The following is an 18,676-nucleotide window of genomic DNA, read 5'->3' as shown; positions in this document are numbered from 1 at the left end:
ATAAAGAGACATTTCACTCTCTTGTTAGCATCAGTCATGGGTTCCTTTCTTTGTTTGGGGAGGTCATGTCTCCCTGTTTGCTGTTGTTTCTTCTGATTTGCATTAAAGGTTTAATTATTGTCTCTCTGGTAGGAGTAAGGTAGTTTCTCATTGTGGTTTAATGTGCATTTCTCTGATGATTAGTTATGTTGAGCATTTTCTCATATGTTTGTTGGGTATTTATATATCTTCTTTTGAAAAAAATATCTGTTTGTGTCATTAGCCCCCCCCCTTTTTTGCCCACTTTTTGGATGGGGTTATTTGAGTTTTTTTCTGGTTTGTTTGTGTACCTTATAGATTCTAGATGTTAGCCTTTTGTTGATATATAGTTTGCAAATATTTTCTCCTATTCCATAGGTTGTCTATTTACTCTGTTGAGTATTTCCTTTGCTGTGCAGAAACTTTTTAGTTTAATTAAGTCCTATTTATCTATTTTTGTTATTTTTATATTTGCTTTTGGAATCTTATTCATAAATCCTTTGCCCAAGCCAATACCCAAAAGGGTTTTTTCTACATTTTCTTCTAACATTTTTAAAGCTTCAACTTTTGTATTTAAGTATTTAATCTATCTTGAGTTAGTTTTTGCATATGGTGAGAGATAGGGATCCAGTTTTATTCTTAATCGTGTGGCTCTCCAGTTTTCTCAGTCAAAAATCAGTTACTCATAGCTGTATGGTTTTTATACCTGGGTTCTCTATTCTGCTCTATTCATCTATGTGTCTTTATATGCTTCTTCCAGGTGTCTTTCAGTCTTGCTGAGCTGATCACCCTGCCTCTCTTTACCCCACTTTGGGTGTCTCTAGTCACATCTCTGATGATTCATAATGGTCTCTCAGAAATAGTCCATCCATAAGTAAACATCTACCTGTAACCTTTGCTCCTTTCCTTAAGAGCAGTGAGTGCAGATTGCTTTTAGTTTGCCATCTTGGCCCCTTCAGAACTGTTATTTTGGGCTTTTGGTTAGGGCATTGACATTTTACTCTCTTGTTAGCGTCAGTCATGGGTTCCTTACTTTGTTTGGGGAGGTCATGTCTCCCTGTTTGCTGTTGTTTCTTCTGAATGTATGTCTATATCTTTGCATTAAAAGTTTAATTATTATTTCAATCTTCTTGATCTGGCTTTTTTTTTTTTAACTGGATAAGTTTGCTTAGAGATTATTTTTAATTTACCCATTTATTTTCTTCCTTTTTTTTCTGGTAGATCCCTGCCTTTTATTCAGCACTGGATGGTGTCTTAAGCCTGGTTTTGCTTTGGTTCTAGTATATAATCATGGTACCCACTGCCCTGAAGGGGGGATGTCTGAAAGGTTATATATTCTGGCAGTGTGGGAAGTCTTGCCAAGAGATCGTGCCCAGGGAACCTCGGAGACAAGCTTCCTATAGTGTGGTCCTGCTGAACAGCTACTTTGGTATTTCCTTTGGCTGAATTATAGAACAGAGCTTCTAGAGCTAGGAATGGTAATCCTCCCTCCCCTGCTTTGTCTCTGGCTGTCTTCAGGAATATTTCTCCCTTCAGGCCTTCCTGGTGTCTCTCATAGGTTGAGGCAGAGACAGGTCTTTTGCCAGACAGCCGAAGATGATGGGAAAGCTGGTGGTCCACAGGGATGTCCTTTTTCTCAGTGTAGAAATTATGAGTTGGGGGAAATTTTCCGTGTGCTTGGTGCTGGGCAAATTAAATGTAGAGGCATCGTAGATATGCAATTCTGATTCTCTTATCATCTGCTTGGAGTATTTTCACTTTCCCATGGCCTTGGGAACTATCTCCTCCTCAGATTTGGTTCTGGGATATTACTGGTATAATCTTGGCAGTATGTATTTGTTTTTGGTTTTTTAAAGTGGGGTGGGGGGTAACCCAATTGTAGCCCAAGAATATGGGGAAAGGAGAGAGGGAGGGGAGGGGAGTGGGGAGGATGGGTGGAGGGAGGATGATTGGTGGGATCACGCCTATGGTTCACCTTACAAGGGTACATGTGAATCTTTCTAAATGTAGAATATAAATGTCTTAACACAATAACTAAGAGAATGACATGAAGGCTATGTTAACCAGTTTGATGAAAATATTTCGGATTATATATAGAACCAGCACACTGTACCCCATGACTGCATTAATGTACACAGCTATGATTTAATAAAATAAAGAAAATAAAGTGGGGGGGGGGTTAAGTCAGCTTGCTTCTATACCACATTTTGAAACCAAAGTAACTTTTTAAATACTTTTGTGCAGGAGTTTTAACTGAGTTTGAAATGAATCAGTATGGAAATCTTGAGTGAATATGGAAATCTTTTTTCATGAACTCCATCCAAGTAATCTTCTGATGTCTCCTTAGTAAGCTGGTCCCTTGTTCTCCCACAATGAGTATTTCACACCTTCTAAGTCTTTTGAGATTTCTGTACCCATCAACTCATTCCTTACTCTTAGGAGATCATTCACCTTCTATTTCATTAAGAAAGCAACATAAGTTAGAGGTGCATTCCCTTAATGTAATGACACCAATCTTCAAAACAATCTGCATTCTTTCCTCCCTTTCCTCTTTTCCTTCTATTCCCTGGGCATATATTTTCTTTGTCTTTGAGGAGGTTCCCCCAAAGTAGAGCAGGAGATGGAGATCTGGATACATATGATTTACTGAGGGGTTCTCTTTGCAGACAGCAGTGAGGAAAACAGGATGAAGCTGGGCAAGGGGCTAAGCAAGGATGTGGTCTCAGCTGGAGTCTAACCTCAGTCTCATCTCACAGGAAGCTCTGGAGCAAGAATTGCACCATGGATTTAGTCCTACCTTGGGGCAAAAGCGTTAGCTTTTTGTATCCTTCTGTTTGTCAGTCATTGGTTGTGAGCTGCTCCTGGGAGGAGGCAGACATAAACTCTTATGAGGCAACTGCTATTTGGCTAAAGGAATTCTCCCAAGAAAGGGGCCAGCCATGAGCAGTTAGCCAATACTCACAGCAGCTAGGGGGTAGGGGAGCTCTTTGGGAGGGGGACCAACAGTGCCCCACTACACTCCTATAAGGTGAATCTCTCCCACTGGGCTCTGCATCTCATTTTGGTCTCTTTTGTTAGTCTTCATTTCCTTTCTCCCTAACTGGTCTCTTCCTTTTCAACTAATTTAGTAACACTTAAGTCTTTTATTATAGAAACATTCCATCTTTCTCTGCATCCTGACACATTTGAGGACAGTAAGACTGCCCTCCTCAGTCTTACTTCACTGCTGAGATTCTTATCTATGCCCATTTCCTTTCTTCCTCATGCCCTACCCCCTCTCTAACTCACTGCAATCTAGCTTTTTCTCTATTGCTCTTCTGGAATTGCTTTTGTCACAGTCACCAACTTCCCCTTGTTTCTACTTCTGATGGACACTTTTCTGTTCTTCTCTTGCCTCAATTTCCAGAAACATTTAGAATGATCTTCTCCCTTGTTTTTGGACATGTCAACCCTACTGGATTTCTTCCTACTTTTCCATCAGTGAGTGCATCTTAAACCTCTTTGTCAATTTCTTTGCTTCTGCCTACTTTTAAAAATTTACTCTTCTTTGGGGCTGATCATATGCTGTTTCTTCTCACCTCTTTTTCTGGACCAGATTGAGGCCTTGGAGACCCTCAGGAAAGATCTCCCATTCACTGTCTCATGATATATAATTCAATAGTAAACATTTATATTCTGAAACAGCAAAATTAATATTGTTTCCTTCTAGATTTTCAGATGACATAATTCTAGATACATTTTTCAAATGAATTCTCTCTTTGCGATTGTTCCCTGAGCATGTGTGGTGCTGTGGGTACCTATTAGGAAGTCAGCAATGCACTGTCTTATCTTTCCATATCTTTAGCTATCATCTATGTGTTAATGTTTTCTAAATTTATATGATGCTCAGATTCATAGAACCATGTATACAATTGTCTAATTAGCATCTCTAATTTGATTATCACAGAAGCCTGAATTGTTACCCAAACCTATTCTTCCTTCTGTTTCCTACCTCCTGGGTAACTGAGCTACACAGCTATTCAATTTAACAACACAAAAATCATTTTTGACTCTTTTTCTTCCTTGCTACATCTCATTCTATTAATTACTGATGTTTCTAGGTTCTTATTTATATCAAATCCAACCATAGCCTATTAGCAGGTTTCTCTGCCCCGACTCCTGCACCCCTTGAATATACACTCCACACTTTTTCAAGACCTATCTTTTAAAAAGGTAAAACTAATCATGTTACTTCCCTGTTCTAAAGAACTCTAAATACCTTGCTGTGGTTTGTAGGATCTTTTAGCGTCTGGTTGCTGCTAACCATTTTTAGCATTAATCTTTCCACTTCCTTCCAACTCTCATGAACTAATTCTTCTCTTTCCCAGGCCACTGGACCATATACCTGTGGTTGCCTCTACCTTTCCTGCCATCTCTAGGTCTTCATATAGGTGTGTGTTCTGGGAAGACTTCTCTAACACCCCAAATTCTGTCAAGGTTCTCCTTCCATGGGCTCTCATGGCAACTTTTTTTTTTTTTAAATTATATTTCATTTTTAAACTTAATTTTTATTAAATCATAATTCTATACATGTATAGGGTACAATATGATGAATTGATATACAATGTGGAATGCTTAAATCAAACTAATTAACATAACCATCACCTCACTTACTTTTTTTGTGGTAAGACATTTATAATATACTCTTAGTTGTTTTGAAATCTACCCTTTCAAGTATGGAGAATTCTTAAGGAATTAAAAGTTGACCTACCTTTTGATCCTACAATATCGTTACTAGGTATCTACCCAGATAAACAAAAATCACATTATAATAAAGACATTTGCATCAGAATGTTTATTGTAGCACAATTCATAATAGGCAAGTCATGGAAACAGCCTAAATGCCCATATACCCATGAAAGGATTAACAAATTGTGGTATATGTATACCATGGAATACTATGCAGCTATAAAAAAGATGGAGACTTTGCATCTTTTACATTTACCTGAATGGAGCTGGAAGATATTCTTCTTAGAATAATATATCAGGAATGGAGAAGTATCCAATGTATTCAATATTATTATGAAACCAATATATCAACAATTACACTTTCATATGAATGATAAAACACAAATATAGTCCAGAAAGAAGGAGGGAAGAGGAGAGAGAGGGGAGGAGAAGAGGGTAGGTGAGTGGAGGGAGGATATTTGGTGGGATCTTACCTAACCTCATGGCCTACATACACTACCAGAGCACCTGCTAAGTACTGTTGCTTATTGGCTCCCCTAAAAAAAAACACAGACTCTGTAAAGGTAGGCATATTACCTGAGCTTGTTCAGCACAGGGCCTATATTTAGCAGTTATTAAGCAAATGCTTTCTGAATTAATGAGTATGTCCCTCTCTCTTTTAAGATCATGTTGTTATAAGATATGTTAGCCTTTTCCATTTTAATAAAATAGAAAGTTGTGAGTTCAGGTTGGTATATGTGTATTGTCAAAAATAACTGACTTTGGGATATGTGTCTATGTATATGTGTGTGTGTGACATATAAAATAGTGTTTTGCTTGAAAACAGAATTTAAAGAAAACTTTTGGAAATGTTCTAAAGCAATGGAGGGAAAGATCTTATGAGAAGAGAGAAGAAACACAAAAGAATGACTAAAATATTGGATGACTTCACAAGTTTTTACCATTAGCTGAGACACATCGTGTCTGCTCCAGTTACCCACAATGACCACTCTTCTCAGGAAAACTTTCCTATTTTTAACTCCAGTGTAATGCCTGTGGAATTACATTGCCATTCCTACTCAGGCCCCAAGAGCTTATCATCATAGAGTGTTTTTGCCAAGAGCCTGCTCTGCCTTTAGTCATCATGCAAAGATTGTTAAAGAGAGAGGGAGAGAAAGATGCAATGGGCATACTTTTCCCCTTGCTAGGGATAGCAGCTCCTATACACTACTCCATGAAGTTTAGCTCTTTCAGATATAACTGGACCCTGTGAGCATAAAGGTATTCCACATCGGGCAATATTGGTGAACCTGGGAGAAAAGAAGAATAAGGCATTCTCTGCCATATCTTTCATTTAGGATCCATCTCCTCCATTAATGTAGTCAACTAATGTCAAATAAGCACTTGCTAATATGCAAGATGATGTGCTAAGTTGTAGTCACATTGACAAAGTCATGATATTTATCTTCTGGGATCTTTGTTCAGCTAATGAAATAAGGAATGCTGTCTATTACATATATATGTGTGTGTGTGCAGATATATAATATGCTATTATACTATATATTTTTTGCTATTATTATTGCTGCCTATTTAAAATTCATATAAATATCTTATTAAATATGTAGAATTAGTGTTTTCTGTTGTTGGGAAATACTGCCAAAACAGATTTACATATATTTTATGTGTTTAGATTAGACTAAATGACATAGGGGTTCAAATGTAGCAGCTCATTTTAGGCTGCGGTGATCAGTGAAGGCTGCACGGAAGAGGTGTGATAAAAAAGGGTCCTTGAATATTAGTCAGAATTTTGATAATTGAACATGAAAGGGGAGCATAGCAAAAGCAAAGCAGAGAGATGAGAAAAAGAAAAAAACAACTACGGAGCATATTTGGTGTCAATGAGCAGATCAATTTAGTTCTGTCAATGCCTTAGTGGTGCTGGCATAAGCCTGGTAGGCTTGGGGCCTTATCCAAGGGTTCTGAGTGGCCACTTCAAGGAAACCAGCAGGTTTTCTACAGGTAGGGCATAGGGAATCAAGAGTGAAGAGAAGAATATTAGTTTGAGAAGAATATTAGTTCTGATGTAATACAGAGTGGTCTAGAATGGATGTGATATCAGAGGAAGAAAAATAAAAAGACGTTATAGAACATCAGTGGCAGGGGAAAGGGAAAAATAATGATATATTTTAGAGACTTTGTAAAAGAAGATTCTATAGAAGTTGGTGACTACCTGAAAGGATGGGTGTCTAGCCATAGTTTAAAGCTAAGCAACTGGTAGAATTATTGTGGCATGAATAGGAAAGAAAATTAAATTAGAATGGTGATCCTGGGTTGGGTAGGAGGATTAAATGAAATATATGAGATGTGGATTTGAGGTAATGAAGGCCATATTAGTTTCATGGGGCTGCCTTAACAGAGTCCCAAAAGCTGGGAGGCTTAAACGACAGATATGGATTGTTTCACAGTTCTGGAGGCCAGATGTCCAAGATCAAGAGTTGGCAGGGTTGATCCTTCTGGGGACTGTGCAGAGAATCTATTCCAAGCCTCCCTCCGAGCTTCTGGTAGTTTTAGATGTGGCTTGGCTTGTGGCTGGCATTTTCCTTGTGTCTTCACATCATCTTCCCTCTGTGTGGCTGTGTCCATGTCCAAATTTCCCATTTTCATAAGGACACAGTCATAGTGGATTAGGGCCCATTCTAATGACCTCATCTTAACTTGATCATCTGCAAAGACCCTATTTGCAGAAAAAGTCTCTATTACAGGAACTGGGGCTTGGGACATCAACATCTTTTGGGAGAACACAATTCAACCCATAGCAATGATTATCCCAGTAAACACATTGAAACAGTTGCAAGAAAATGAAAAGAAGGGGGGATACAGATATAGAAATCATTTATTAAGATAATCATTGAAATGATGAGAATGTATTTGATCTTTAGGATTGTGATAATTTTAGTATATGGAGAGAGGAGGGGGGTGGGGACGGGGGAGGGTGGTAGAGGGAGGGTGATTGGTGGAATCATGCCTATGGTTCAACCTATAAGGGTACGTGTGAATCTCTCTAAATGTAGAATATAAATGTCTTAACACAACAACTAAGAAAAAGACACGAAGGCTATGTTAACCAGTTGGATGAAAGTATTTCAAATTGTATATAGAAACAGTACACTGTACCCCATGATAGTATGTACACAGCTATGATTTAATTTAAAAAAAAAGAAAAAAAAAGATTGTGATAATTCAGAGTTGTGAGGGATGGTCCAATTTAGTATTCAGCTTACTATAGGGCATATCTTGTTGCCTCTCTGCAAAGTGATCCTTTAACTTCTGCTTGAATAGTTCTAGTGGCAGGGAATTTATCTCTTAATGAATAAAATTTAGTAAGATTTAAAGTTTAGTAAGATTTAGTAAGGCAAAACATGGCTCTGTATAATTTTACTCACTGGCTCCAATCCTTTCATCTGGAGCTACACAGAGCTAGGCTCTTCCATGTAATCAAATTGTAAAGCCTAGGAGTTCATGAATTCTCTACCAGGGAAGATGTGGAACTCTGTTGGTAACTGAAAACTATAGATGTTTGCCCCCTATTAATCTGCGTTTAACCTAGAGTCCCTAATGCTGTATTTTGGAGAGTATTTTAGCAATTGTTCATATATGTGTGTATTTGTACTTCAACACATATATTACATCAGAAACTTTTAAATTTTTTCTTCTGTGTCTACTCCCCTGATTTTAGCTTTCTGAGGTATATTTTAATCTTTATTCTGCCATCTAATATATTATCTGTCTTAAATTTATGTCATTGCAAATCTGATAACTTTACATCATATGAATTCTTGTAAGACATTGATTAATGTCTATTGAATGAAATGAGGGCAAATACAGAGCTATGGGTCAAGCTATATAAAAACATCCTTTGGGCTTGGTACCTGTAGCTTAAGCAGCTAAGGTGCCACCCACATACACCAGAGCTGGCGGGTTTGCATTCAGGCTAGGTCTGCCAAACAACAATGACAACTACAACCAAAAAATGGTTGGGCATTGTGGTGGTGCCTGAAATCCCAGCTACTTGGGGAGCTGAGGCAAGAGAATCACTTGAGCCCAGGAGTTGGAGGTTGCTGTGAGCTGTGATGCCACAGCACTTTACCCAGGGCAATAGCTTGAGGCTCTATCTCAAACAAAAACTACAAAAACAAAAGCAAAATATCCTTTTGGGTAGTCCCAGGATTTGGTGCAAGTTGTTACTAACATATGATTATCACATATGATATACACATTTTCACATGTGTATGATATACACATTATCACATATGATATACACATTTTTATTCAACTTAAAAAAATCTCATGAGGGATTTATCAAATATCCTGCCCAATCAAGATATACTCAAAATAACAATTAAAAAAATGTGATTAGTTTTGCATGATTTTTTTCCTGGGTGAGCCCATAGTGGGTCCCAGTAATCACCTCTTTCTTATTTAAGTAGTAAAAATTTGTTTTTTTTTAATGTATTAAAAATATTTTGAGGAATTAACATTGAGCCTACTAATCCAGCTTCCAAATTTTACCTTTTTCCTCTACTAGAAATTGGAATATCTTTTTCTCTTCAGCCTTTTTGCACTGCTCCATTATCTGCAAAGACTGGTTTTAATTTTTATATAAGCACCAAAACAAGTCTTTTAGGGATTTTAAGATACAATTGTTATGTTTCTGGAGACTAATTCATTCAAAAGTAATTCTTGCCTATTTCTTCGGTCTACTAGAGCTTCTAATTTCTTATAGTCATTTTTACTTGGCTTGAATATATCTTTCATGGCTTTTCTACTTTGAGAATGAAAATCAAATATTGAACACACATAGTTGGAATGCATCTCTGAATCAGTCAATATTTAGTTGCAAAGAAACAGAAACCACTGTAGCTATTTTAATCAAAAAAGGATTAAATATAGAAATTGAGTTGCTTACAAAATCTTTGTAAGGCTAGGGTTTAAGAATTGAGGTTGGGAATTTAGGAATATCTCCCAGAACCACACTGTAGAGCTGGCAGGGTGGGGTGGACATCCTGAGATTCCCCGTTAGAACTACTGGTTTCAGGGACATGCTGCCCAGCTGCCATCTGGAGATTAAAATGCTACTATTGCCCTCACTATGTCACGCAATGACTTACACCAACAGAGTGTTCAAAACCCACACTATCAGTGGCTGATTGTGGAGAACTATTGCAGCTATGCTTGCAGACAGAGCAAGTGTGAATACCCAGAAGCAAGGTCTTCATCTTACTGTCACCTTCTGACTCTTAGCAAGAGTGCAACTGATCATAGGTTCTTAATCATGTCCAAATCCCTAGCTGCAAAGGAGTTGGAGAAATGTAAAAGTTAACTTTCCTATCCTCCATAACAGTAAGAACACGAGAAAGAGGATAGAACAGATGTGTACAATCCAATTCAAACACCCATCACAAACTTCTACATCACCTTATTAGTATCTAGCTTTCTAAGTGTATTTTTTGCTCCATCCTCCATTCTTGCATAGCATGTTGTACAGCTTCTACTATAGGGCCTATGACCTTGTGTTCTAATGATTTGTTTACATGATAAACAAATCATTTCTTTTTTGAACCTCATGGAAACAAGAGCCATATTTTATGTACCTTTTCATTGCCAAGACTCAACAAAGTGAGTCTCGCCTAATAGGGAAACCAAGTCTGTGCAGGGCTTTTATCTGTAAAATGAAATAATTATGCTAGCCTTATAAGGCTGTCATAAGCTTTACATCTATCATATAATTGGGACTGAATTAATTGTAATCACTATTAATATTAGGACAAATTAACAATGCCAGGTAAATGAATTATTGAATGCGTTTTCGCTTTAATGGTTATTCATCTTGGTAGACAGACTTCTGGGGTTCAGCTTTATTTCCCTTTCATTATCATTATACTTTCTCTATTTTCCTTAATATTCTGAAAATATAAATTTTCATAGGAAATTTTCATAGAAAATTTTTTTACATAATTCTTTGCATTTTTTTATGTTTATGTTGTTTCTAGGCTTTATCTTTTTTTGACCCTATTTTTTCTACAGTTTTATGCTAGTTCCTTTCCCAAAATCTACATGCATTCTCTTAAAATTTTAGCTTCCCAGTGAGTTCTATTACAGAATGTGCTTATTTTTGATTGCTCAAGCCCAAGCATTTGAGGTTGCCGTGAGCTATGATGATGCCACTACACTCTACTTAGGGTAACAGAGTGAGATTCTCTCTTTTCTTTTTTAAAAAAGAGGGCAATCTGTTTCTGCACTTTTTCCTATTTTTAGGGTTTGCCCATGTTGCTTGGCAGTGGCCCTTTCTCCTTCACAACTTGAAATGTAGTATCTCTCCTATTTTTATCACATTTCTTTTTTTGACAACAGGTGGGAAAAGTTCTTTGCTTTTCTGGACTCATGTAATTAGATTGGGGCTATTCTAATAATCCATAATAATATCCTTATCTCAAGGTCTATGCACTCTTGTCACATCTGTAAATCTTTCTTTTCTTTTCTTTTTTTCTTTTTCTTTTCTCTCCCTCTCTTTTTTATTTCCCATGTGAGGCAATATATTCCCATGTTCTAGAGATTAGAACATGGACATCTTTGGAGGGATTTTTTCTGCCTACCACACAAGATGCCAAACTTCAAGCAGGCAGCAGACTTCAAGTCCTTTCAATCTCCAATTACTTCTTTTATGTTAACTTTAAGTTCTTTTAAAACATAAACATTTCTAGAGAAAAATTTGCCATATAAATTGGCAAAAGTGAGTTAATATTTTGGGTGTACTAAATCTTGTCAAGTCTTCTGTATCTGAATTTCAAGAAACAAATACATTCCCAGCTAGTGGTATGCTGGTGATGATGATATCTGATCTGTTGTGTGGCCTTCAGAAGGGAAATAATAATCACCACTGTATTTCATTTTCCTAGGGTGATTATCAGGTGGTTGATTATGCTGAGAAGGTGAAGTGAAAAATAAGGAGGAATTAGGGAGGAATCCTGGTTTTTCTGCTTGTGTCATGGGGAGCATGATGGGAGTTACACAAATTCAAGGAGGGACCCACGAGGAGATGTAGGTGAAGGGAGGACTGAGACCTTAGGGTTACTATCCTCTAATCCACCTAACTCTGTGGGCATGAGTAAGACCATGCTCTCATTGATAACCAAAGTACATTGGTTCAATGCATATTTATAAAATCTTATCCTTATACAATGTTCCATTTCTCTAGTATTTCTGGGAGTCTTCAGAAGGATGTGCCTTAAAAATCCATGCCCACCAGTTTCTGTGTTTCTCTTGCTGTTTGCCACTGAACATTGGCAATGATATTTACCTTGTCTACTAACACTCGGCATTTCCAGATGCTGCCCTTACTATTTCTTTGGGAAGAAGCTGGCCTTCTCAGAGAGTTGGCTTCTAATGTAACCCCAAGGCTGTAAAGCTCTCAAGCGCCAGAATGGTGCTGACATCCCTTAATTCATGCCAGAAAGGGAGAGGGTGGCCCTTATCCTCACTTGGTGCTACATTTTATTATTAAGCTTTAAAGCAAAATGCTTGTGTGTCTTGGAATTCACAAATTGTTTTATGAAAAGTTCTTTTAGTTTCTTCTTAAAAAGCTCCAAATCCAATTTGTAAAATTAGGTAGGAGATGAAATGCCAGTGTGTTCTTTCTTTTGTCTTTTTTTTTTTTATCTTTCCATAGACACAGGCATTCATGCCCGCTGTATTTAACCAAAACCCAACCTTTCTTTCAAATCTTCTCATGGAAATAGATGTCCATAGATTTACCAGCTGGGCCACTCTTGCAGATGCATTGAATTCACTATGTTTGAATTTCTTTTGTGCTCAGGTAAAACCACCTATCCTATTGACATGGTAACTTCAAGATATTTGAAGAAAACCAGGCAGAGGTGTTGAATTGCTAGAGGGAAATAAGAATCTGTTTTTGGAGGATAGATAGGACTAGATAAATGTATATGTATATAAATTGGAGTTAACTTGGAGTTATTGGAATAACTTGGAGTAATCTAAGTAGTAAGGGTGCTTCAAACTTTAAGAGTCAAAGAGTTCCCAATGGTGAATGTGGAGAGTAAGAAAAGGATGCACCAGAAACAGGACCCTGAAGGACAACATTTAAGAGTTAGAAGGGGAAAAAGGAATCAATAATAGAAACTGAAAATTGGTAGTCTCAAAATCAGGAGGAGAACCAGGAAAGAGTGTTGCAATGAAAGCAAAGGAAGTAGAGAGTTTTAAGAAGGAAGAAGTAACTAATATTATAAAAATGCAACAAAAGTTTCCAATAAAAGAATGACCGAAATGTTTTTATTTTGTTGGGAAAATTCAAGAGGTCAAAGACAACTTTAATGAAAGCAATTTCGATAAAATGGTCCAGGTGAAAGCCAGGTTATAATGGTATTAGGAGGTACATAGGGGGAAAAAATGAATGGAGATGAAGAAATTATTTTTTTAAGAAGTTTGAATTGGAAACAAAGAAGGAAAAAATAAGGGTGTTAGCTATGATTTGCTCAGAAAACCTCATCCTGTGGGACAAGAGGAATGAATAAAAATAAGTAAGAGAGTAAATAAATTTAAGTGTATGTGTGTGTGAGTGTGTGTGTGTGTGTGTGTGTGAGAGAGAGAGAGAGAGAAGAGAGAGATAGGGTTCGTGATGAATGACCTCAACTTTATCATCAAAGGGGTCACTCTAATCTATTAGGAGTCAAGGGAATAAGAGATTGATGTGTGGGGGACAAGAGTAGAATATCAAAAATTTCAAATAATCCTTGGAGAGATGATGACTATAAACGAGTATAGACAAGTGGAGCTAAAAATCTACATGAGATCAGAAACCAAAACCAAACAAACAAATAAAACTAGTTCGAGCAACAGTGATAATGAGAGTGGGAGAATGGAAGTCCAAAAGAAAATGGAACAAAGGTCATCAGAGGTAAGAAAGTCAAAAATAAGACTGTGTCTTTAGCAGAAGCATCGCATAACTATTAAATTTTCCTCAGGTGAGGACAGAAGACTTAGTTTTGATATCGTACTTACAGCTGGAGGAATTCTAGTTGGTGCCCTTGGGGGCCTACACACCCCAAGTGTGGACACAGGGAAAGGGCTGGGGAGCAGGACAAAGGTGACATTCCCCAGGAAGAATGAGTATAGGGGCAGATGGGATAGGGGATGGGATGGCAAGGGAAAGGAAGCCTTCTATGTGTTTCTTCTCTGGGTAGAGAGCCAGGCTTTTCCGTAATAGCAGGAAGGTTTAGGTTCAAACAAATCAAATTGTTTCAGTGAGTAGAATTGGCTGAGGGTACTGGAGGATATCTGTTCCTCCCCCCTCCTGGGGGCTGCCCTACTCTGTGGGCAGTAAGCTGTGGGTCCCAGTCACAGGGTGCACCTCCACTCTTTATGCCTTGTTTATTAGCGGTCAGTTTTGACACTCATTTTACTAGCTTCAGACAGCCCAGGACCTTTTTCTTCTCTCTGGATTCTTTCTCGAATTATGGTTTTGTTTTTTTTTTTCTTTTTAAACTAATCTATCATTGAGTTATTTAACTGCCAAATAAACTAGAACAAAGTTGCTCTGTATACCCTTTTTATTTTACTTAGTTGGGAACTAAGCAATGGTTGGCGTTTGGGTATGGCTGGGGGTTGGCAGTTGGGGCACAACAGAAATCAGGGTGAATGTACCAAGTCCAGGGACAATGAAACACAGTGGACTGGAAACCAGGCAATGGCCAATTCCAAATCAATATGTCGGAATCATAAAATGGGAAAGTAGGTATGTATTATTCCAGTGAATATGTCAGAAGTAATGGCTGGACCAGCATGATGGCAGAACAACTTGATAAGTCAGCCTCAAGGTGTGCCCTGTTTCTGGAACAATTTTTATAGAAATCAAGACACAACATCACTTTGGTCCATCTGAATCCTTTGGGGAGATGTGCAGATGAGCATCTCTAGCTAGAGTGTGCAGAGTATAAAGAAAGGTAGATTTTTTGGCAGAAATTAAACAGAATAATAATGCAGTTCATCTCCTTTTAGTCCATGGTTCTGGTCATGTGCATGACCTTACTCTTCACTTTACTACATTTATGTCAACATGGGATTAGACCTTTCTGGGGTACTAAGTTCACTTGGATGACAAGTCTATCTCTTAATACATTATTTCTGAAACGAGATGGTTCAGGGCTTAGCATCCTTATTTAATCTTTCCCTATCTTACGTCTGAACCAGGCTCTGGTCTTGTTAGTTGAGAAGCTAAGACACTGATTTTCATTAGCTCTATTAGCTTCTGAAATGGTGCACATGTGTTCTAATCAGCAGGGCGTTGTGCATGAAAAGCAGACACTCTGACCTCTATTTTCTTACCCTCTTTGGTTTAGAGAGTGATCCTTACAATGGCCTTTGTTTCCAGCAAAATAAAGCTTTACTTTATCAGTTCAGAAAAATAAAGCTTTCCTTTATCGGTTAATGAATAACTCTCTCTAACATTTTAAAATGCATTCTTTCCCTTATACTGAAACTTCTATCTGTATCTCTGTGGAGTGCAGGAGTCTGAGCAACCACACCCAGTTTGCATGACATAAATATTCTCTTCTGGAAGGATAATTTATGGTTGGAGAGAGGACTGGGCAAGGAAGGAAAGGGAGATGAGTAGAACCAGCTAATGAGGTTGGTGGTGGAGAAGGAGGCCTTCTTGGAGGGTGCTCAAGGCAATTAGTGGAACTGCTGGGTTGAGGGAGGACAGAAGGATAGCAGCCAAGGCAAGTAAATGGCAGGCAGAGAAGCCAGTAACACACAGATAGCCCAAGGAAGCCACGCCAGGAATAGGGGATTGGGAAAGTGCAGGAGGAGAAAAGAGAAAAGACTGTCAAGCTACCAACTCCCAATTTTAACTGGAACCCTGGAATAGGAATAGAGAAAGGGTGAGACTTTTCTTCCTTGGTACCTCAAGCTGAGCATAGGTAAGGTTCCATGTTCCTTTTTTCCTTCTATCTCTCTCTTTTCTTCGTTCTCTCCTTCCCCTTCCTCTTTCTGCTGGCCTGTTGAAACATCTCCATGTTGGGCAGTTACTTGATTTCATCATCGCCCCCCAAACCATCAAGTTGTCAATAAAGAAAAAACTGAAGTTATTTCTAACAAAGGAGAAAGGGAAAGGGAATGTGACTAATGCCTGGGGAAAAAACAGACAATTCAAAAACAATGTGTCTTCAGGAAAGCAGCTGAAGGAATATGCCTCTGATCACATGTGACATCAGCTCATGGAGTCTCCATGATTTCTTGCAACTGAGAACTGTTGTATAAGACATATAAATCAGTAAACAATAGTATTTTAAATGCCCTTTTCTTCCAAGGATGTTTGATTCTAAAGCAAAATCTTTTTTGTTTCTTTACCTTCAGTCCCCTTTTGGTCCTTTTCCAAAGAGTACAAAAGCTATCTCTGGGATCCCTATTACTCAGGTGCTTTTTGACAGCACATCCTGAATGTGGATTAACTAGGCTATCAACAAACAATCATGTAAGGAGCAGAGGGGTCAGGCCATCCTGACGTGAACTTCTGGGCTGAGAGATGAAGAGCAGCAATACAGCAGGACCTATAAGGGAAATTTCCAGCCTGTGCTGAGAAGGCTGTCTGTTCAGCTGAAGCCATATTAGAAATTGTGCGGACCAAGGCCACTGTGGGGAGCATCTACTGAGTCCACAGCTCTATTTCCTCATGGTAAAGTTTTAAGTTTCACTGATGCCAGGAAGCTAAAGATCTTTAACCCTATGTGAGTTTATAAAGAGAATAAATGCTTGTTTCTTTTTTGATAGGCCATAATGCATGTGTTTTTAATAGATGTTTAATTCTTTGCTTCAGTGCAGACATAATGTTGCCTAGTGCTTTGATGGTCACCTGTAAAGATACTTGGTAAGTATCTGAGCTGTGGCAGTAATTCATAGGGCAGATTTCCTATGAATTAAGGGACTAGAAAGAGGGAAGTCTATACGATCACCATTCTTTGCAGTAGCTTTATGGTGTCCTTTCCCACCTATGACCCATCTCAGTTTTTCCTCTTTTATTTTGTGTTTCCTAGCTGGTATTTCCCCCTTCTTAAAAAAAAAAAAAACATAATGTCTGAAGTAAGCCTATGCTGAAATAGAGATTCTAGTGGACTCTCTATCTCTCATGCAGTGTGATGGAAAGAACCAGAGACAGAGTTAGAAGTCCTTCTTCACCACAGCCTGGGGGTAATTCTCAAGACAAAGAATTAGTAGTAACACTGGATTTATCTTAAAGAAATAATCAGAGTGCAGAGTGGAAAATTGAGTATGATGTGTAATACTGAGTTTTCATACAAATACTATGGTTTTTTAAAAATTAAATCATAGCTGTGTACATTAATGCACTTATGGGGTACAACGTGCTGGTTTTATATACAATTTGAAATACTTTCATCAAACTGGTTAACATAGCCTTTCCCGCACTTTCTTAATTATTGTGTTTAGGCATTTATATTCTACACTTTAGTAGATTTGACATGTACCCTTGTAAAATGCACCATAAGTGTGATCCTACCAATTACCCTTCCTCCATCCATCCTCTCCCCTCCCCCTCCTCTTTCCCCTTCATCTTGGGCTATAGTTGGGTTATAGCTTTCATATGGAAGTGTGTTTGCCTATATATTGGTTTCATAGTAGAGCTGTGTACATTGGATACTTTTTCTTCCATTCTTGAGATACTTTACTAAGAAGAATATGTCCCAGCTCCACCCATGTAAATGTAAAAGAGGTAAAGTCTCCATCTTTTCTTAAGGCTGCATAATATTCTATGATGTACATATACCATAGTTTATTAATCCATTCATGGGTTGATGGGCACTTGGGCTTCTTCCATGACTTAGCAATTATGATTTGGGCTGTAATAAACATTTTGGTGCAAGCATCTTTGTTATAAAGTGATGTTTGGTCTCCTGGATATTTACCTAGTAGAGGAATTGAAGGATTGAATGGCAGGTCTATTTTTAGATCCCTAAGTGATCTCCAAACTATGTTTCCAAAAGAAATATATTAAATTGCAATCCTACCAGCAGTGCAGAAGTGTTCCCTTTTTTCCACATCCACACCAACATCTATAGTTTTGGGATTTTGTGATGTGGGCAAATCTTACTGGAGTTAGATGCTATCTCAAAGTGGTTTTGATTTGCATTTCTCTGATGATTAAAGATGATAAACATTTTTTTCATGTGTCTGTAGGTCACATGCCTGTCTTATTCAGAGAAGTTTCTATTCAAATCTCTTGTCCACAATGACATGGACTCACTTGTTCTTTTCCTGCTAGTACATTTGAGTTCTCTGTGGATTCTGGTTATCAAACCTTTGTCAGAAACATACCCTGCAAATATCTTCTCCCATTCTGAGGGCTGTCTGCTTGCTTTATGTATTGTGTTCTTGGCTGTGCAGAAGCTTTTTAGTTTGATCAGGTCCCAGTAATGTATTTTTGGTGTTGCTTCAATTGCCTGGGGGGTCCTCCTCATAAAATAGTCTCCCAGGCCGATTTCTTCAAGAGTTTTCTCTGCACTTTCTTCTAGTATTTTATAGTTTCATGTCTTAAGTTTAAATCTTTTATCCAGTTAAAATCAATTTTTATTAATGGTGAAAGGTATGGGTCTACTTTCAGTCTTCTACAAGTTGCCAGCCAGTTCACCCAGCACTATTTGTTAAATAGGGAGTCTTTCCCCAACTGAATGTTTTTGATAGGCTTATCAAAGATGATAAATAGCTGGGTTCATCTTTTTGTTCTCTATTCTGTTCCATACATCTGGCTCTCTGTTTTTGTGCCAGTACCATGCTATTTTGATCACTATAGATTTATTGTGTAGTCTGAAGTCTGGTAGGGTGATTCCTCCTGATTTGTTTTTATTTCTGAGTAATGTCTTTG

This window comes from Otolemur garnettii, unplaced genomic scaffold, assembly GCF_000181295.1.
Source record: "Otolemur garnettii isolate 467f Iridium unplaced genomic scaffold, OtoGar3 scaffold00016, whole genome shotgun sequence".
NCBI classification, from domain to species: Eukaryota; Metazoa; Chordata; class Mammalia; order Primates; family Galagidae; genus Otolemur; species Otolemur garnettii.
Note: the sequence above shows the minus strand (reverse complement) of the source record.